Here is a 23,423-nt window from a genome sequence, read left to right as displayed (position 1 = left end):
AGACGAAAAAGGGATCATAACAAAGCATATAATAAATGATGATTCTTTAAAAACATATAATTAATATAAACATGCACTAAAAAAAATACCCGGTTTTTTTTTACTTAATTTGAGTAAATGTAATAAAATGAATAAAATTGAGAATGGAAATACTTGTTATAAGGAAATTCAAGTATTTTTTTGTTTTTGTTTGAGTGCATGTATATATTAATTATATGTTTGTCTTTTTCATTATTAGCCAGCCGTTGTCGGTTTATTTTCGATTTATGTGTTTGACTGTTCCTTTAGTCCCTCTTTCTAAACGGTTGCGCATAGTGTTGTCAGCTATAAATGGACATATAAAAGTAAATTAGTCCTAGTTTTGAACCTGTACGTTTTTACATTTTTGTATTTTGCGTTCATGTCATCATTTAACTGTGCATTTGCATTTTAATACACAAAATAGTATTGAAATGCTCAAAGACACATTAATTATTTTTCAGTAACTACATGTATTTTCTGATAAAGAAATTACGATTATATAAAAATGGAAAAAGCCATTGAGTTACGATTATCATCCCGAATTTTTCAACAGCTATTTTCAAAGCGTTTAGACAATTCTAGTGCACCTTTACGATTCAAATATTGTGTAATGGCATAGAAAAACCTTGCAGCTGAGTAACTATTGAAAAAAAATACTTCATTTGAGAAAAATGACTGTAAAAATTTAACCTATATCTGCCGTCTCAAAATTGGGATAGTCGCGATTCCAGTGACGGTTATCATTGTAATACCAGTGATCACACAACGTCATAATTTCTGTGTTTGTAAATTATTTATTTGCATGGTTTAACTCAAATTGTTTAAAATCTTTTAGGTTGTTATTTTGTTTAGTTATATTAAATCGCTGTTTCTATGAATGGATTTATAAGCATTCAAACTGTTCAAACCTATAACTTTGTCGGATAAAAATCACAATTTTTATACGTGTGCATGTCAAAAAAAATATTGGTAGTAGGGTTTCAGTACAGCACAGACAACATTTTTTAAAAAGAGCAGAACAGTGGAAAAGTATATTTTACCATAACGCACGGATGTTCTTGTAAAAACCCTGATGATTGCCATTTTGATTGCCAAATAAACGGATCACCAGGATAACGAAACGTATCTAAGTATCAATGTTATACCAAACATGAAACAATAAACACATGATAAACTTGAGCGAACAATGGTATACCGCAAACATGAGGTTAAACAAACTGGTACACAATATCCGAATTACGACAATTAATGTCTCTGCAGATATGTTATTAATCAAAACGGAATTTTGAAGGACATATAATTACTTCGGTAATGACATGATTAAACAACATAACATAGGTTACAAGCATGAAAATACGGATTTTTGTGTTATTAAAATTTGCTGTTACAAATATTAGAAATTATTATAAATTAAGGAATGTATCTCCCTCGTGCAAAGCTCTGATTCCTTTCACGGATTTGGCTATACTTTTTGGACCTTTTGGATTATTGCTCCTCATCTTTTATATAAGCTTTGGGTTTTTAATAGTTTGGCCACGAGCATCACTGAAGAGACATGTATTGTCGAAATGCGCATCTGGTGCAAGAAAATTGGTACCGTTTATTTATTACTAGTATTGAATTAGCTGATTGAATTTGTCCTTTTTATAGACTTCGTATTCTTATAAAAAAAATTCTGCAGTTTGATTTTCAATGATACGTAAGTAACGCCAGACGTCAATATTTCAATACAACATAGTTATACATCTTCAGTAAACATTGGGAATGTCTGACAGAAGAACAGAACGTATATTTGATTTCAAATCGAACTAGTAGCTTATGTCATTTTAAAACTATCTGCCGATTGGGAATTAACCATTAAGATGAAAGAATAAGTAATCAAAATAGGCATTTGAATAAAATTGCATCCTTCTCATCTTAATTTCACATTGTGTCATGTCTCATTGAATGTCGTTCTAATAAATTGATCATTAACTGTTTTTTTCCAGCCGATTCTTGGTGTCTGTCCTTCCAGTACCATATGCGAGGACCTGATATAGGAAGTCTGAAAGTATATGCAGGAAATTCAACTAATTTGAGCATAAAATGGTCTAAAAGTGGACAACAATCTGATCCTCTCTCTTGGAAAACCGCTACTATAGATATCACAGAAAAATACAGTAATCTTCGTGTATGTATACTACGACTCATATATAAACCATGTATGACAAACAAGAGTTTGGAGTGTACTTATGTGAGGTTTTGGAAATTGTTTCCCATGTTTAGACTCCTAGTTTTTTTTATACAATACAATGTAAAATATTTTGCATTTCACACCCATTTATCTTTTTATATAGACTAAATATGCCATAAAGGGTCATTTGCTTAAATTTTAGTAGAATTTAATTTTTTTCCTATTGATTTGAGACCCCAAAAAATAGCAATGTTATATAAGATAAATGTCCGAGTTAGCTTTTTCCCGCCATTGAAAAAAACCCAGTTATCTCGAAAAGGAGCTCCCTGACATATCAATATTTTAGCTAAGTGTGTTCCTTAACTAACGCAATTCTGACTTAAGGTATCAATTTTAGATTCTTGTTTTTTAAATTGCACAAACCCTCAACTAAATACATCCTTTAGCAGAAATTTCTATCAAAGTTTGTCATGTTGCAGTTTAAATGTAAAAAGCACTCATTATATGGAAATGCGGAAAAGTGGTATCTATATATGATTTATAATGAGACGAGTATCCAGCAGTCCAAATGACATAGATAAGTATCACAAACATGAATGCCAAATTCAACTATATATGATTTATAATGAGACGAGTACCCAGCAGTCCAAATGACATGGATAAATATCACAAACATGAATGCCAAATTGAAACGACACACCGTCACTAAGCTATTGCTAACATTCATAATGGTTTCCCTTGATCTGTTTGTTATATTAATATTAATATTAAAGTATTATGAAACTAACTGCTTTGGTAGACTTTCAACATTTCCTTCACCATATTTCAAGTATTGAGTAACTTAACATATAACTCTTTAAATCATCCTGTAAGAACTGTGTAACTTGAAATACAACAATTAAGTTATCATCCTGTAAGTATTGTGTAACTTGACATACAACAATTAAGTTATCATCCTGTAAGTAGTGTGTAACTTGACATACAACAATAAAGTAATCATCCTGTAAGTAGTGTGTAACTTGACATACAACAATTAAGTTATCATCCTGTAAGTATTGTGTAACTTGACATACAACAATTAAGTTATCATCCTGTAAGTATTGTGTAACTTGACATACAACAATTAAGTTATCATCCTGTAAGTAGTGTGTAACTTGACATACAACAATTACGTTATCATCTTGTAAGTAGTGTGTAACTTGACACACAACAATTAAATAATCATCCTGTAAGTATTGTGTAACTTGACATACAACAATTAAGTTATCATCCTGTACGTAGTGTGTAACTTGACAAACAACAATTAAGTTATCATCCTGTAAGTACATGTACTGTGTAACTTGACACACAACAATAAAATTATCATCCTATAAGTAGTGTGTAACTTGACACACAACAATTAAGTTATCATCCTGTACGTAGTGTGTAACTTGACATACAACAATAAAGTTATCATCATGTAAGTAGTGTGTAACTTGACACACAACAACAAAGTTATTATCATGTAAGTAGTGTGTAACTTGACATACAACACTTTAGTTATCATCTTGTAAGTATTATGTAACTTGACATACCCCACTTTAGTTATCATCTTGTAAGTATTATGTAACTTGACATACCACACTTTAGTTATGATCTTGTAAGTATTATGTAACTTGACACACCACACTTTAGTTATCATACTGTAAGTATTGTGTAACCTAACTTACAACAATTTAGTTATCACCCTGTAAGTAGTGTTTAACTTGACATACCACCCTTAAGTTATCATCCTGTTAGTATTGTGTAACTTGACACACGACACTTTAGTTAGCATCCTGTAAGTATTATGTAACTTGACATACCACACTTTAGGTATCATCCTGTAAGTTTTGTGTAACTTGACATACCACACTTTAGTTATCATCCTGTAAGTATTGTGTAACTTAACATACCACACTTCAGTCATCATCCTGTTAGTATTGTGTAACTTGATATACCAAACTTTAGGTATCATCCTGTAAGTATTGTTTAGCTTGATATACCACACTGTAGTTATCATCCTGTAGGTATTGTGTAACTTGACACACCACTCTTAAGTTATAATCCTGTTACTATTGTGCAACTTGACATACCACTCTTAAGTTATCATCATGTTAGTACTGTATAACTTGAGATACCACTCTTAAGTTATCATTCTGTTAGTATTGTGTAACTTGACATTAACTCTGATGTTATCGTCCTGTAAGTATTTTGTAACTTGATATACCACACTTTAGTTATCATCCTGTAAGTATTATGTGGGTACCTTGACATACCACACTTTAGCTATCATCCTGTAAGTATTGTTTTACTTGGCATACCACACTTTAGTTATCATCCTGTAAGTATTGTGTATTTTGACAAAATTAACTTTTGTTATCTAGTGATAAATATTGTGATAAGAGACATTTCACAATTTAGTAATCATCCTGTAAGTATTGTGTAACTTGACACTCCACATTTAAGTAATCAACCTGTAAGTATTGTGTAACTTGACACTCCACACTTTAGTAATCAACCTGTAAGTATTGTGTAACTTGACACTCCACACTTTAGTAATCATCCTGTAAGTATTGTGTAACTTGCCACTCCACACTTTAGTAATCAACCTGTAAGTATTGTGTAACTTGACATACCACACTTTTGTTAATTCTGAAAAAAACAAATCAAAAGAGACCAAGATTTCGTATGAATTACAGCCATTCAGAAAATAAATCAAATATTAAGGTGAATTTTCTCAATGTCAAAAAATAAAATTACAATTTATAGTACATTTATTTTTTTATTTTTTTTAAACATAAATGTGAAAATTAAGTACCAACGTATTTATTATAGTCTGTGTCAGTGTATTGCAAACCTATTCACAAATGTTTTATGTTTTAGATATTCATAGGCGCGACTACGGATGAAGATGACCAGGGTGACATGGCTATTGATGATATCATTCTCAAATCTGGTACATGTACTAGTAAGTATTAATTTATTATTGTCGTCGTCATGAATATTCATGGGCTATTTTCCACTGATTATTAAGCTTACACCAGTCGATCAAAGTTTCCTTTGCCATTTAAAAAGGAGAGGGAACTATGATTAAATTATAATACTTTCAAATATAAAAACATGTACAAAAAAAAAAGAACTCCAAAATAGGTAAAAACTGACAACCATTCGATGGTAAGGATAATTAGTTGAAAAATGTCTTTATGTTTTGTATTTGATATTAATCTTTCCAAATTCATTTTGTATTGGAAACTTTGATTTATGTCTCTAGAGATTTATCAACAACAATCGATTTAAAATGTTTAATACTTCAAAATTTTCATAGAAAAAATAAGCAAATACAAAATGATATCTTAACAAGATAACTTAAAAAATATTTATTTACAAAAGTTGAGAAAATAGATTTATTGATTGTTTGATAACATTAATGACACCAATTGTACTGCATCCGATGTTCATGTTCATCAGCAAATATTGTATGACTTTAAGTTAAAAATGCAATTTGAAAATGAATTGTAGATAGATGTTTGATATGACATGTATAAGATGTATAAGTCGTTAATTACTGCCTACTGTCGATCACATTATATTGATATGTTAATGTCTCTTTAATTTTAATCATAGATGTATAACTTACATCGCGTTTAAATCATATACTATTTGCATTATAACAATAATATAATAATACATATTTCAATATGAACTGAATACTACTTGAAACGTTGTAACTTATCAAGATGATCTCTACGATAGTTTTAAGTACACAAGTAATTTTACACAGATAACCCGATTATTAGATAACTTTGATACACAGTAGTTGTTTATTGTTACATATTTGCTTTTAGTATAATGTGTGTACATAAATCAAATATATTTTTCTTTGATAACATTAATAGCACCAATTGTACTGCATCAGAGGCTTATGTTCATCGGTATATATTTTGTGACTTTAAGTTAAAATTCAATTTGAAATTTATTCACAGATAAAAGCTTGATATCACATGTTTAACATGTATAAGTCGTTAATCCATGCCTGTGGTCGATCACATTAGGTTGATATGTTGATGTCTTTTTTTTCGTTTCTTCACTTTGCCGTTTGATAGATGCATACTTAACATAGCGTTTAATTATATATTATTTGAATTATAACAAAAATATACATTTAATGATAAGAACTTATTACTAAATGAGACGTACTAACTTATCAAAGTGGTCTCGGCGATAGTTTTCAGTCAAAGTTAAATCTCACAGCTAACCCATTTAACAGATAACTTTGATAATATGCATAGTTATGCTTCAAAAAGAATGTTTGTCAATGTTGTTTACCAATTAGCAGTTGTTTACATTTCATTATAAATGTGAACAGTTTCTAGTTTTTAATCATCTCTTTTTAATATATTCAATCAAGAATTTGATGTTAAAAAACATCAAATATAACAACAATTGCTTAATAAATACAATAAAATTGACTTTTTTTTTCTTCTCTCGAAATACTAAAAGTAAGAGTGTTATCAAAACAAATTGATTGATTGTAAGAGTAAGTGAAATGTTATTTACTCTATTTAAAAAGAAAAATGTCCAAAGGGTTTAAATTTTATTTCTGCAGCACAAATCGATAGGTGTCTGTCACTTCGACTGAAAAAAAGAGTTAAAATATGTTACACTGTTGATAGTCCGTATATAAAATTCGAGTTATCTGAAATATAGATTTATCAAAATTTACTAAACCATACTAAATCTGTGTGCATTACTGTACCTACACGTGTCTGTCATAATCTACACATCAGATAAATAATCTCTGCTGATATGACATACGGTATACAGTCGTGAATATAAAATTTGAACATCAAAAATTCTCCATAAATCGATAAAGGAAATGTGTAAAACTATGTGTTTCTCTTTTTTAGATCCTTGAGGGTGATCAGAAAACAGGGAAAAAACGATGTCATTGCTTGTAGGATAGTTGCTTGTTCATTATAATGATCATGGTGATATTTAGTGGCTAGTATTTTGTGATGACCGTGTGATGATAACAGTTACTTTTTCATTAAAATGATCATGTTATACAATGATGAAAAAAATAAATAAAAAAATAGCACAATTGAAATATTATTGTTTTTTCGTAAATGTGTTTATTTCTATTCTTATAAAGCAGTGGGTATAACGCTTTCTGTTAGTCTCCTTTATGGTCACTTATCATTAATACCATACCTCAATATAACCTTCATGTATTTCCATGCTGCACTGAAAACATATATAACAGAAAGGAGGCTGATTTTATTTTTATAGGTCATTGACTGCTTTGTTTTTATGTGATTTGCATATTTATCAGTAATAATTTTTCTAAGGATTTTCTACATATTTATCAATCAGAGTTCACCTGACCTTAACCTTATTCCATGGATCAGTGATAAAGGTTAGAAATTATGGTTCATTTAGCAGAAAATGCAAGCAGTAGTATTGCGTATAGGGGGTAAAATTTCGTACAATGGCATGAAGAAAAATAGCTAGTTGATAATGTAATGAAAGCTAAAGGAAGTACGTCGGGCGGCGCGCTTTACTGTATACCTAGTTAACTTCACAACAAGTAGATACACTATATTAGGTGTATGGAATGGTCATAAGATACACCATGGTTGGTATATGGATTGAATGTTAGATGTACATGTCGTTCTGACAAGCATCATTTTACCACGACCTATGTTCATGAGTTAAAGATAACTAATTCCGTAGTGTGATCCTTATTTCATAATCTATATGCAATAGATCAACTACATGTATATGAGGTGTATGAAATGAATTTAAGATGTACGTGTGTTTCTGGAAGGTATCATATTATCTAAATTACAGACCTCTTGTCGATGGTCAATTGGCCAGTCTCAAGGTTTCGTATTAAGATGTGTTTCTACATTCAAATAGGTTAACTATTTGTGTGTGTGTGTAGCATAATTGTAAGGTACATTTTTCGGTCTGAAGGGAACATCTGACATCAACCTGATTAACAATGTTTATTGATAATGATTAATTTATTTTGAATTTGTTGTAAAGCCTTTGTAAGAAGTGCCCATCAAATTAATCGTCATCACTTTTTTTTATATTTATTGGTTAATGATGATTAGTTTTCTTGATTCACTGTTTTATATGTAATTAATCAACTATATTCAGTGTGTAGAAAAATTTTAAGTCAATATCTCTGTATAACAGTTCAGTTCAAATCCTTTTTTATTTCATTAGCATTAAATTAACTTTGGCAACTATTAGTAAGACAGAACAATTGTTTCCACTGGAATCCCGGTTATTGAATGTTTCATTTTGTCAGCCTTTAATTTTTTTTATGTTTTTTGAAAAACTGGTTTTGCTTTTCTTTCAGTTTTGGTGCTTTTAAAGCACATACTAAATTAGTGGAATATTTTTTTTAAGGTGTTTCGCAATTAAACTTATGTTGAACACATCTTTCCCATTAAACTTAAATTAAAAAAAGTAACATATAACAGATACAGCCAAGTATCACAATATCTATAGTAAGGTCAACGATTCATTTTTCTTAATGAGAGAAGACTTTAAGGTTAAATCAAACAATTCGGCATATCTAAAAAAAAATTATCAATTTTGACTAAAGCTTTTTTGAATTGATATTTCAACGAATTAAGATATCAAAAGGTTGGATACACGAAAAGCAAGCAAAAATTAGAACTTCATCTTTTAATTGTTCCCATTTGATTTCAATTTTTTTAATGTTCTTATCAAAATTATATTCAGAGTGAGCTTATAAGCAGTGTTGTGTCTGTTATTGTAAAGGTCAGTCGATTGAGATATGTCTCAGTGCGGTCAGGTGATATCAAATGTCAAACACGAAGAAGGTTTTCTCGATACGATGGCCGTTGATTGCCAGTTATGTTTACCACATTTACACTCATTCTGTAGAAGATGCACAACATTTATAGTCATGCATTTAACATTGCGGTGTCTTCCGTACCAGTGAAGTGACAGTTAAAATAGTCTTTAATGTTTGCTTGGAAGCCAGAAATCGTTTGTTTTTTTGCATCCCTGGCAAAAATCAACAGACAAGGAGGCTGGTTTAAACTATAAATCAGATCTCTCCAGTAAGAGTTTGAGGCTAAAAATACCGAAGACATGTGGGCAGGTACAGATTTTGGATAGTTGGGGATGTTGTTCGATTTGTTTCCAGTTTTCAAGGAGAATGTGTAATAACTTATCAAGTCAGTCCCATCGGGACTCATTTGTTGACATTCTTGTCTATGTATTGAACACGTTCATCTCAACTGATGGTGTCCGCACGAGAGAAACTTTTATGGATAACTTTTATCGATATTATCGAAATAGGGAATGTTGAAAGAGACAACAAACCGACCAAAAAATAAACACAAGCCGATGGCCATCAATGTGTTTTCAAAGCAAAAAACTGTCAAACTGTTGACAATCTGTTATAATATTTTTAATCAGTGAGGTCAATGATGTGATCAGAACATAATGGATCTTAAATACACATCTTCGAAGATCTTAAAATAGCTCATATGTGTCTGCGGTGTCTCCAAGAGAAATTATTTGATGATCTTGCAGACAAAACTCCACACAACATAGTTATATATTAATGACATTGCATATATACTGCTTGATAAAGAAAAAAGGTCTAAACCAGTCATATACTGCTTGATAAAGAAAAAAGGTCTAAACCATTCATATGCAGCTCAAGATATATCTACACGACACGTCCAAAGTAGAACATATTATAAGGACATCATGTGTCTTTTTATTTTTCCTTTATAATTTCGACCAAACAACGATCTAGATCTTGATTCGTTGTTAAAGATAAATTTATTTACATAACTATCAATACAAACAACGTTATATCGGTTGATCTTCCAATTTCATTTTTGTTTCTCATTTGAGGCCAACAGATAAGTTGTGTGTAGAGAAAACGTGTCTGGCAAACTGTTATCTTGATGATTGCTTAATTAAGTTTTCTTGTCCTTTTTCTGAAATCGTGACTTCAAGGAGGCTGGTTTAAACTATAAATCAGATCTCTCCAGCAAGAGTTTGAGGCTAAAAATATCAAAGACATGTGGACAGGTACAGATCTTGGATAGCTTGGTGATGTTGTTCGATTTGTTTCCAGTTTTCGAGAAGAAGGTGTAATAAATTATCAAGTCATTCCAATCGGGACTCATTTGTTGACATTCTTGTCTTTATATTTTACACGTTCACCTCAACTGATGTTGTCCGCAAGAGAGAAAATTTTATCGATAACATTGAGAATGAAAAAGGGAGTGTTGAAAGAGACAACAAACCGACCAAACCAAACCAAAAAAAAATCCAGCATCCGGAATCGACCTCATCCGGCCTCTAAACAAAAAAGTGAACTAGTTCACTGATAATGAACGTAATACTTAACCCCGTAATATAAAAATGAAATTATCAATTAGAAATCATTGCGTGAAGACTAACAAAGGCTATAGGCTAATTGGGACAGGCGTAACAAGGGATTTTTTTTATTTCTTGTAGGCGCCTTTTTGTAGTATCAATGTGATACAAGTCCGTTGTATTTATTTTCTTTTTTCCATTGCAAGTGTAGTCCCATAGATACATGTAAAATTCCGTTGACGATATATTTAATGATATATTGATACGAAGTGAAAAAGATGTTACACGTACAACATCAAGAAATACAAAACTTGCAAAATCAATTATATTTACAGAGAAAATGTTGCAAAATTAGCTTTTATATTTGAATTTATCAAAGTATGATATCAATATCGTACTGAAATAGTGTACAAATAAAGAAATAAATTTCACAGTTTCTTTTAACCGTACTGGACATATACCTCAAATGAAACATATTCATATTTATGATAAAATATCACATTGAAATTATGTGAAAGAAATGTCCTATAAATGCCAGAACAGGTTATTGTATTAAACAAGAAAGGAAGGAACACAGCATGAGAAGTACCAAACATTATGTTTTGCTCGGTACTGTTCACATGCAATTGTTAATACTCATGAAAGTTGCATTAATACTCAAAGTCGATAACTCTTAGAAAAAAACACTTTTCAGGGAAGGGGGTGCGCAGACTGACATAAAAAGGGGGGACACACTCATGTCATGCTTCAGTGATTCCCCATATGGTTGTCTTTCAATGAAAGTGTGAAGATTCTTGGTAATTTCGTATATTATCTTTCTCTTTTTCGTGCACTTCAGAAGATATAATTCCTCTAGCCTCGAGCTGTCAAAAGCCTTCGATGTTGTGTTTCTCGGTTTACCGTGAAATAGGTAAAATGCTGTACTGTGCTTTTTCTGAATTCCCAATAAAAATCGGCCCCAATAAAAAGTGAAATTAAATAAGGTAACCTGTTGTGTAGCTGGATGTGCGAGTTTTATTCCTTTCAAATAGTTACTGTTCCTGTCAAAATTTAAATGTTACAATTGTGTTTATGTAATGGCATAGCTATCAAATGGACAATTAACAACTGTGTTTGGAGTTGATGTCCAGTTTCATTTTCAAACTAAAACTAGCACTCGTGTTTATTTCCCCAAATGAAAATTGTCGTCTCCTTCTCTCTGCAGTTTAATTACAAAAGATCTTTCAGCGCCTTCATCAGACTGTGAACAGAATCACTTGTGTCAGTAAAACGGTTTTCCACATCTGTTACCAAGGTTTGCGGTGTTTTCATATACACTAAGTGTGGTTAAATAACTATTGTAACGACATAAGCTTTTCGATTTGCATTCATATATGTGATGTATACCGAGATAGTTGAAATATAAAGTTACGTTTAACAATAGCCAGGTGTTCATATTAGTCGCGTATTTTTGGGCAATTGGTAAGTGAATGAGTATCTTAATAGAAAATGCAGGGTTACGCTGTTTAAAAATGGTGATCTGCATTATTGGTCCTTGCATTGTGTTTTCTTTGTGATTCAGCAACGGCTTAAACAGTTGAATACGTTATACACTGTCTGTATGAGTAACTTGTCCACCTTCCATGATTTGTATCTCTTTATGTATGCTTCTTCGAATATCTCGTTATAGCAAATATTTCGTACAATGCCCCCGAGCTAGATGATTCCTAATTTCTCCGGGCAGTTAACTAAACAACAGAAAAACTGAAATTCAACAAAAAGAAAACGAATTAACAATACACACAGAAACGAACTATAAAATAACAACTGCCATTTTATGGATTTGGTACAAGACTAAGCGACACGAACCCCATAAAAAACATGGGGTGATACCGGAAGGGTAAGCAGAACCTGGTCCAGATGTGGCACCCGCCGTTTTATAAGAAACTCGGTCTATAGTATAATTCGGTAGTTCATGATCGTGAAAACGGAACGGGATTGTAGTTAAGGAACATATAAGATTTTCACGCATAGATATAGCATGATAACGATGTAGTTATTGATTATTCGTATTATATTCTTAATTGAAACATAATCAATGTACTTTGTTTCAAACGTGACACCCGTTGCTTCTTCAAAACAAGAATCAGGCGAAAATTTGTATTCAATGAAAGAGTTGGAAATGAAATTGAACGCCATTAGGAATTTGGGATAATATAGAACCAATTGCATTTGTATGCACTCTTGAACAAAAAATTGCCAAACATATTCAACGTGATTCCATCATACCTTCCAGGTACAATGATGGAAGAACTGATACATATATATATATATAAGCTTCCGCAGCTAATCAATTAAAAAAATGTATCTAATTAAAATTAGATCCGAACCAAAAGTAATTTGCAGTAAAACTTGTGTGCGTGCTTCACATAATGATAATTATTTTTGAGACCGGCAATATAAAATATTTTCACATTGGACAGAATTTCTCCGTGAACGTATATACGAACATAAATCAATAGAATTCAATGTGTTTACTGCAACGAACTTTACCTAGGCCAAACTGGAAAATTATTTGAAAGGTCCGAATTCACAAGAACGAAAAGCATCCGATATACAGGCAAATTCTATTCAGAATACACAATGACACGGACGTCAACGGAACATTTTAAGTATTACCATTTTTCAAGTGCAACAGGTGGTACTAAATTTACATATATGAAATGTAACAGTAATTCATAAAGATATTTAAACCTTAGCTAAAACTAAATGCTTAGTTCAAGAGTTTCAGAACTTCTTAACAAACAATGGTATATAATCATAGTCTCCTCTGCTCTCTTCATTGACAACATTTACATAATCTTTACAATTCCCTACAAAAGGACAAAAGCGCTTGTGAAAGAAGACTCGATTTTATAATTTTCATGTTATTCTGTCAGTTATTGGTAATTTATTTTCCAAGTATCAATTCCTGTATCAAGGAACCTTTAATATTTACATTTATATTGCATGTCCTCTTTGAGAGAACCATGTGGCATTCCACAGACCTAAGCATAATATGTCTATAAATCAATCGGTAAATACAATGTTTGAATAAAATATTATAGACGTAATATTTGCATCATCGAAAAGTGTAGAAATTGCATAATCAATTAGATTAACATAGGAAAGCAGAGTCTGTCACAAATCAATTTCACCCACCTTGTCTGTATCATAGATGTATTTTTAATTTTTTCTAACATATCTAGTATATTAAATGTTAAACATAAAATAAGTAAATAATGTTCCAGTAATTTTTGCTATAATAACGATGATGAAACATTTTGTGGTTCATTTTTTTAGTTTTATTTCCTAATTGTGGAGTGCTACCTATTGGCACAGCAGAGGGCTCATACATTCACCTTTTAAAATATTTGTTTACACAAATCTTTATTCTTTTAAGTACCAAATAAGTTAAAAAACTGTAAAAAAACGTATCCAATAGAAACCCCCCATAAAAACAACTCAGCATTCCATCTCTTATCAAAGATAATGACTTTACTGTCATTTATAAAGGGAAAAAAAGATGGAACAATACTAGCAAGAGACAGAAATTATCATAAAGAAAGGATCATAGAACAGTTTCATGATCAATAATTTTACACAAATTCCGGATCAAGCGACAAAATCAAATATGAAACAATTACATTAATATACGATGACTCGCTTACAGATCATGAACAAGCTTCTTTATGTTATTTACACCAAAAGCAAGGTCATTTTTATGAACTACAAAAAAAAATCCGTAAAGTAAGCAAATCCATAATGCAGCCAATCAATGAATTACAACGTTTGTGTTATTACAAGGTATTTTTGACCACTCGTAGCAGGACCGGAATTTAAAACTGTTGAAATAATGAAAAAAGGGAACTAAACAACAGAAATCGCTAAAATTTTACAATAGTTAAGTTTAAGTACAGCGTATTTGAAAATAATAATAAAAAAATAGGTCAACGATGAGTTTAAAAAGATATTTCAATTCAAATGCCCAAAAATAGCATTTTTGATGGAAAGGAAGATAATTTTGAGCTTTTCAATGATATATACATTTTAAAAGTCATATGGGGCCAACAGAAATTGATTTATCTAAATGATTTTTGTACCATATTACATGTATAAAGTAACAACTAACAAAGTCATAAATAAAACATGTAATGAAAAAACACAAGTTCAATTGTTTTCTGAAATTTGTATACCCTCGAGCATCCATAAACGGTAATTATTAGGCTTAACAACGTAAGTAAATAACTCTAATGTCTCAAAAAAGATGGGCTAATACACATCTGATAGTGTTTGTATGAACTCATAAACCGAACTTTACAAACGTATTCAACGTTATGAAATCAAACCTTCCAAGAACCAGGATGAACGAATGATTAACAAGGACAACATATAATCGTCGTCAGCAGCATGGTAAATGAAATCTGACAAGAATTAAAGTTGGTAGAACAAAGAGGAATTTGCAGTAAACACTTGGGGTGTGCTTCAAAGAATCTGATAACTTTGAAACCGCAAGGTATTTTTTTTTTTACAGTGGACAGAAATTCTTGACAGTTCCCTATAGAAGGACAAAAGCCCTGGTGACAGAAGACTCGATTTTAAAATGTTCATGTTATTCTATCCGTGGTTCGTAATTTATACATAATTATTTAAAAAAAAATCCTGTATCAAGTAACTTTTCATGTATACATTTATAATGCATGTCCTCTTTGAAGAAAACATGTAAAAATCCACAGACGTAAGCACAATATGTCTATAAATCAATTGTTTTTGACATGGTTTGAATAAAATATTATAGACGTAACATTTGCATCATCAAAGATTAACATAGAAAAGCAGAGTATGTCACAAATCAATTACGCACACCTTGTCTGTATCATAGATGTATTTTTAGTTTTCTATTACAAGTCTAATATATTTAATGTTAAACATAAAATAAGTAAATAATGGTCCAGCAACTTTTGCTATAAGCATGATAACCACAAACTTAAGGTTAGAAGATGATGAAATATTTTGTGGTTCATTTTAAGTTTTATTTACAAATGTGGAGTGCTACCTTTTGGCACAGCAGAAGACACTGACATTCACCTTTTAAGAAAATTTTAGCACAAATTTGTATTCTTATAAGTACCAAATTAGTTTAAAAGCTGCAAACAAACGTATCCAATAGAGAGAGCAAAAAATACAAACCGCATTTAAGCCTGTAGAAAAGCATGAAAAGATAATGACTATACAGTCATTTATTAGGTAAAATGGATGGAATAATACTAGTATGAGGCAGAAATCATCATAGAAAAGTTTCATGATCAATAATGTACCACAAAAACTGCCACAAATTGCGGATCAAGCGACCACAATGAAATTTAAAAAAAAAATGACATTCAAATACGCTGACTCGCTTACAGATCATTAATAGCTAAGTTTGTGTTATTCGCACCAAATGCAAGGTAATTTTTATGAACTACAAACATTCTACCAAGTAAGCAAATCCATAATGCAGTCCATCAATGAATAACAACGTTTGTGTAGATGTTGTAATTAACAGGTCTTTTTGACAACTTGTTGCTGGACCAGAATTTAAAACTGTTGAACTAAAAAAAAGAGGTTACATCGAAATAAAAAGAAAAGAACTTACTCACAAAAAAAGTTTTAAGAACAGCTTATAAATAAATAAAATGAAAATGAAAATAAAAATAAAGGTTATCGTTGAGTTAAAAAAAACATTTCAATTTTAATGCCTCAAAATGGCATATTTGCTCCAAAGGGAGATAATTTTAAGATTCCTCAATATATACATTCTGAAAGTCATATGGGGCCCAAACGAATTGATTTGTTTAATTGATTTTTTGTACCATATGATAAAGTAACAACTAATAAAGTCATAAATAAAATCGGTAATAAAAAAACACATTTTCAATATTTTTTCTGAAATTGGTATACCCTCGAGCCTCCTGAAACGGTAATTATTAAGCTTAACAGCGTAAGTTAATAATTCCGAATGTCTGAAGAAAGATAGGATAATACAAAACTGATTGTGTTTGTATGAAATTATGAACCGAACTTTACAAACGTACTCAACGTTATGAAATCAAACCTTCCAAATACCAGGATGAACGAACTGACTTAAAGGGATAATTTCACATATATATATATATATATACGAGTCTAAATTGAAAACTACGTTCAAACCTATGACTGCGTTGGATAAAAACCGCAATTTTTATACGTGTGCATGTCAAACAAATTTCGTTGTAGAAGGGTCTAAAAACAGCACAAACAACATTTTCCAAAAGACCAAAAGAGTGAAAAAGTATATTTAAACAAAACGCATTTGACTAACAGGTCGAACAACTAATGTTCTTTAACCCTGCTGACTGCCATTGGCGATTGCCAAATAAAATTGATCACATGTTGTAACAAAATGGATCTTATTATAAATTTAATACGTCACAGAAAAAAAAATTTGATAACTTGTGGACAGGATGCTGTGCCACAAACATTCGGTGTCAATATTTCTTTAGTACACCATATCCGGATTTCGACAATAAATGTCTCTTCAGTGATGTTAGGGATCGAAACGGTATTTGGAAGGCCATATACAAAGCACCCTCATTTTTAGAGAAAGTACCCTCATTTTTAGATTAACTCTTGAATTTTAAGAGTCAATATATAGGATGAACGGATCATATAAACCGGAGGGAAAATATGATACATGCCCAAACAAAAAATATAAACGAGTTTAAATTGAAAACTACGTTCAAACCTATGACTGCGTTGGATAAAAACCGCAATTTTTATACGTGTGCATGTCAAACAAATTTCGTTGTAGAAGGGTCTAAAAACAGCACAAACAACATTTTCCAAAAGACCAAAAGAGTGAAAAAGTATATTTAAACAAAACGCATTTGACTAACAGGTCGAACAACTGATGTTCTTTAACCCTGCTGACTGCCATTGGCGATTGCCAAATAAAATTGATCACAGGTTGTAACAAAATGGATCTTATTATAAATTTAATACGTCACAGAAAAAAAAATTTGATAACTTGTGGACAGGATGTTGTGCCACAAACATTCGGTGTCAATATTTCTTTAGTACACCATATCCGGATTTCGACAATAAATGTCTCTTCAGTGATGTTAGGGATCGAAACGGTATTTGGAAGGCCATATAAAAAGCACCCTCATTTTTAGAGAAAGTACCCTCATTTTTAGATTAACTCTTGAATTTTAAGAGTCAATATATAGGATGAACGGATCATATAAACCGGAGGGAAAATATGATACATGCCCAAACAAAAAATATAAACGAGTCTAAATTGAAAACTACGTTCAAACCTATGACTGCGTTGGATAAAAACCGCAATTTTTATACGTGTGCATGTCAAACAAATTTCGTTGTAGAAGGGTCTAAAAACAGCACAAACAACATTTTCCAAAAGACCAAAAGAGTGAAAAAGTATATTTAAACAAAACGCATTTGACTAACAGGTCGAACAACTGATGTTCTGTAACCCTGCTGACTGCCATTGGCGATTGCCAAATAAAATTGATCACAGGTTGTAACAAAATGAATCTTATTATAAATTTAATACGTCACAGAAAAAAAAATTTGATAACTTGTGGACAGGATGTTGTGCCACAAACATTCGGTGTCAATATTTCTTTAGTACACCATATCCGGATTTCGACAATAAATGTCTCTTCAGTGATGTTAGGGATCGAAACGGTATTTGGAAGGCCATATAAAAAGCACCCTCATTTTTAGAGAAAGTACCCTCATTTTTAGATTAACTCTTGAATTTTAAGAGTCAATATATAGGATGAACGGATCATATAAACCGGAGGGAAAATATGATACATGCCCAAACAAAAAATATAAACGAGTCTAAATTGAAAACTACGTTCAAACCTATGACTGCGTTGGATAAAAACCGCAATTTTTATACGTGTGCAAGTCAAACAAATTTCGTTGTAGAAGGGTCTAAAAACAGCACAAACAACATTTTCCAAAAGACCAAAAGAGTGAAAAAGTATATTTAAACAAAACGCATTTGACTAACAGGTCGAACAACTGATGTTCTTTAACCCTGCTGACTGCCATTGGCGATTGCCAAATAAAATTGATCACAGGTTGTAACAAAATGGATCTTATTATAAATTTAATACGTCACAGAAAAAAAAATTTGATAACTTGTGGACAGGATGTTGTGCCACAAACATTCGGTGTCAATATTTCTTTAGTACACCATATCCGGATTTCGACAATAAATGTCTCTTCAGTGATGTTAGGGATCGAAACGGTATTTGGAAGGCCATATAAAAAGCACCCTCATTTTTAGAGAAAGTACCCTCATTTTTAGATTAACTCTTGAATTTTAAGAGTCAATATATAGGATGAACGGATCATATAAACCGGAGGGAAAATATGATACATGCCCAAACAAAAAAAATAAACGAGTCTAAATTGAAAACTACGTTCAAACCTATGACTGCGTTGGATAAAAACCGCAATTTTTATACGTGTGCATGTCAAACAAATTTCGTTGTAGAAGGGTCTAAAAACAGCACAAACAACATTTTCCAAAAGACCAAAAGAGTGAAAAAGTATATTTAAACAAAACGCATTTGACTAACAGGTCGAACAACTGATGTTCTTTAACCCTGCTGACTGCCATTGGCGATTGCCAAATAAAATTGATCACAGGTTGTAACAAAATGGATCTTATTATAAATTTAATACGTCACAGAAAAAAAAATTTGATAACTTGTGGACAGGATGTTGTGCCACAAACATTCGGTGTCAATATTTCTTTAGTACACCATATCCGGATTTCGACAATAAATGTCTCTTCAGTGATGTTAGGGATCGAAACGGTATTTGGAAGGCCATATAAAAAGCACCCTCATTTTTAGAGAAAGTACCCTCATTTTTAGATTAACTCTTGAATTTTAAGAGTCAATATATAGGATGAACGGATCATATAAACCGGAGGGAAAATATGATACATGCCCAAACAAAAAACATAAACGAGTCTAAATTGAAAACTACGTTCAAACCTATGACTGCGTTGGATAAAAACCGCAATTTTTATACGTGTGCATGTCAAACAAACTTCGTTGTAGAAGGGTACAAAAACAGCACAAACAACATTTTCCAAAAGACCAAAAGAGTGAAAAAGTATATTTAAACAAAACGCATTTGACTAACAGGTCGAACAACTGATGTTCTTCAACCCTGCTGACTGCCATTGGCGATTGCCAAATAAAATTGATCACAGGTTGTAACAAAATGGATCTTATTATAAATTTAATACGTCACAGAAAAAAAAATTTGATAACTTGTGGACAGGATGTTGTGCCACAAACATTCGGTGTCAATATTTCTTTAGTACACCATATCCGGATTTCGACAATAAATGTCTCTTCAGTGATGTTAGGGATCGAAACGGTATTTGGAAGGCCATATAAAAAGCACCCTCATTTTTAGAGAAAGTACCCTCATTTTTAGATTAACTCTTGAATTTTAAGAGTCAATATATAGGATGAACGGATCATATAAACCGGAGGGAAAATATGATACATGCCCAAACAAAAAATATAAACGAGTCTAAATTGAAAACTACGTTCAAACCTATGACTGCGTTGGATAAAAACCGCAATTTTTATACGTGTGCATGTCAAACAAACTTCGTTGTAGAAGGGTCTAAAAACAGCACAAACAACATTTTCCAAAAGACCAAAAGAGTGAAAAAGTATATTTAAACAAAACGCATTTGACTAACAGGTCGAACAACTGATGTTCTTTAACCCTGCTGACTGCTATTGGCGATTGCCAAATAAAATTGATCACAGGTTGTAACAAAATGGATCTTATTATAAATTTAATACGTCACAGAAAAAAAATTTGATAACTTGTGGACAGGATGTTGTGCCACAAACATTCGGTGTCAATATTTCTTTAGTACACCATATCCGGATTTCGACAATAAATGTCTCTTCAGTGATGTTAGGGATCGAAACGGTATTTGGAAGGCCATATAAAAAGCACCCTCATTTTTAGAGAAAGTACCCTCATTTTTAGATTAACTCTTGAATTTTAAGAGTCAATATATAGGATGAACGGATCATATAAACCGGAGGGAAAATATGATACATGCCCAAACAAAAAATATAAACGAGTCTAAATTGAAAACTACGTTCAAACCTATGACTGCGTTGGATAAAAACCGCAATTTTTATACGTGTGCATGTCAAACAAATTTCGTTGTAGAAGGGTCTAAAAACAGCACAAACAACATTTTCCAAAAGACCAAAAGAGTGAAAAAGTATATTTAAACAAAACGCATTTGACTAACAGGTCGAACAACTGATGTTCTTTAACCCTGCTGACTGCCATTGGCGATTGCCAAATAAAATTGATCACAGGTTGTAACAAAATGGATCTTATTATAAATTTAATACGTCACAGAAAAAAAATTTGATAACTTGTGGACAGGATGTTGTGCCACAAACATTCGGTGTCAATATTTCTTTAGTACACCATATCCGGATTTCGACAATAAATGTCTCTTCAGTGATGTTAGGGATCGAAACGGTATTTGGAAGGCCATATAAAAAGCACCCTCATTTTTAGAGAAAGTACCCTCATTTTTAGATAAACTCTTGAATTTTAAGAGTCAATATATAGGATGAACGGATCATATAAACCGGAGGGAAAATATGATACATGCCCAAACAAAAAATATAAACGAGTCTAAATTGAAAACTACGTTCAAACCTCTGACTGCGTTGGATAAAAACCGCAATTTTTATACGTGTGCATGTCAAACAAATTTCGTTGTAGAAGGGTCTAAAAACAGCACAAACAACATTTTCCAAAAGACCAAAAGAGTGAAAAAGTATATTTAAACAAAACGCATTTGACTAACAGGTCGAACAACTGATGTTCTTTAACCCTGCTGACTGCCATTGGCGATTGCCAAATAAAATTGATCACAGGTTGTAACAAAATGGATCTTATTATAAATTTAATACGTCACAGAAAAAAAAAATTGATAACTTGTGGACAGGATGTTGTGCCACAAACATTCGGTGTCAATATTTCTTTAGTACACCATATCCGGATTTCGACAATAAATGTCTCTTCAGTGATGTTAGGGATCGAAACGGTATTTGGAAGGCCATATAAAAAGCACCCTCATTTTTAGAGAAAGTACCCTCATTTTTAGATTAACTCTTGAATTTTAAGAGTCAATATATAGGATGAACGGATCATATAAACCGGAGGGAAAATATGATACATGCCCAAACAAAAAATATATAAGTAGCATGGAAAATGAATTCTGACAAGATTAAAAGTTGGTGGAGAAAAGAGGAATTTGCAGTAAAAACTTGGGTTGTGCTGCAAATAGTCTGATAACTTTGAAACCACAGGGTAATTTTTTTTTAAAGTGGACAGAAATTCGTCGTAAATGTAAACATGACATGACATGGAAATCAATAGATTGAACATACTGTTTTGATTAGTGAATGTGTTTACTGCAAGAATTATTACATAGGAAATTTTATAAAAAGGTCCGAAATCACAAGTAACAAATAAAACATCCGGAATACAGGGCTATTATATTCAAGTACATCAGATGGTGCATAAGGTACCTACAGACTTCTCTCTTCATTTACAACATTTACATAACCTTACAGTTCCCTATAGAAGGACAAAAGCGCCAGTGACAGAAGACTCGATTTCTAAATGTTCATGTTATTCTATCCGTGGTTCGTAATTTATACATAATTGTTTTTTTAAATCCTGTATCAAGTAACTTTTCATGTATACATTTATAATGCATGTCCTCTTTGAAGAAAACATGTAAAAATCCACAGACGTAAGCACAATATGTCTATAAATCAATTGTTTTTAACATGGTTAGAATAAGATATTATAGACGTAACATTTGCGTCATCATAAAGTGTAGAAATTGAAAAATCAATTAGATTAATATAGAAAAGCAGAGTATGTCACAAATCAATTTCACCCACCTTGTCTGTATCGTAGATGTATTTTTAATTTTCTCTAACATGTCTAATATATTAAACATAAAATAGGTAAATAATGTACCAGCAACTTTTGCTATTGTAACAAACTTAAGGTGGTATAATTCAAATTGAGACAACAGGAATAGAAGATGATGAAACATTTTGTGGTTCAATTTTAGTTTTATTTTTTAACTGTGGAGTGCTACCGTATGGCACAGCAGAAAACACAGACATTCACCTTTTAAAATAAATTTTAACACACATCTTTAGTCTTTTAAGTATCAAATAAGTAAAAAGCTGTAAACAAACGTATCCAATAGAAACCTCCCAAAAAACCAACTCATCATTCAAGCTCTTATCAAAGATAATAACTTTACTGTCATTTATAAAGGGAAAAAAGATGGAATAATACTAGTATGAGGCAGACATTATCATAAAGAAAGGATCATAGAACAGTTTCATGATCAATAATGTTCCACAAAAACTGCCACAAATTCCTGATCAAGCAACAAAATGAAATATAAAAAATGACACTCATATACGATAACCAGCTTACAGATCATGAAAAAGCTCATTCATGTTATTTACACCAAAAGCAAGGTATTTTTTATGAACTGCAAAAAATCCACAGAGTAAGCAAATCCATACTGCAGTCAATCAATGAATAACAACGTTTGTGGAAATGTTGTAATTAACAGGTCTTTTTGACAACTCGTTGCTGGACCGGAATTCAAACTGTTGAACTAATAAAAATGAGGTAACATCGAAATAAA

This window comes from Mytilus trossulus, chromosome 11, assembly GCF_036588685.1.
Source record: "Mytilus trossulus isolate FHL-02 chromosome 11, PNRI_Mtr1.1.1.hap1, whole genome shotgun sequence".
NCBI classification, from domain to species: Eukaryota; Metazoa; Mollusca; class Bivalvia; order Mytilida; family Mytilidae; genus Mytilus; species Mytilus trossulus.
The sequence above is the reverse complement of the archived record's forward strand: the minus strand, read 5'-3'. Positions refer to the sequence as shown.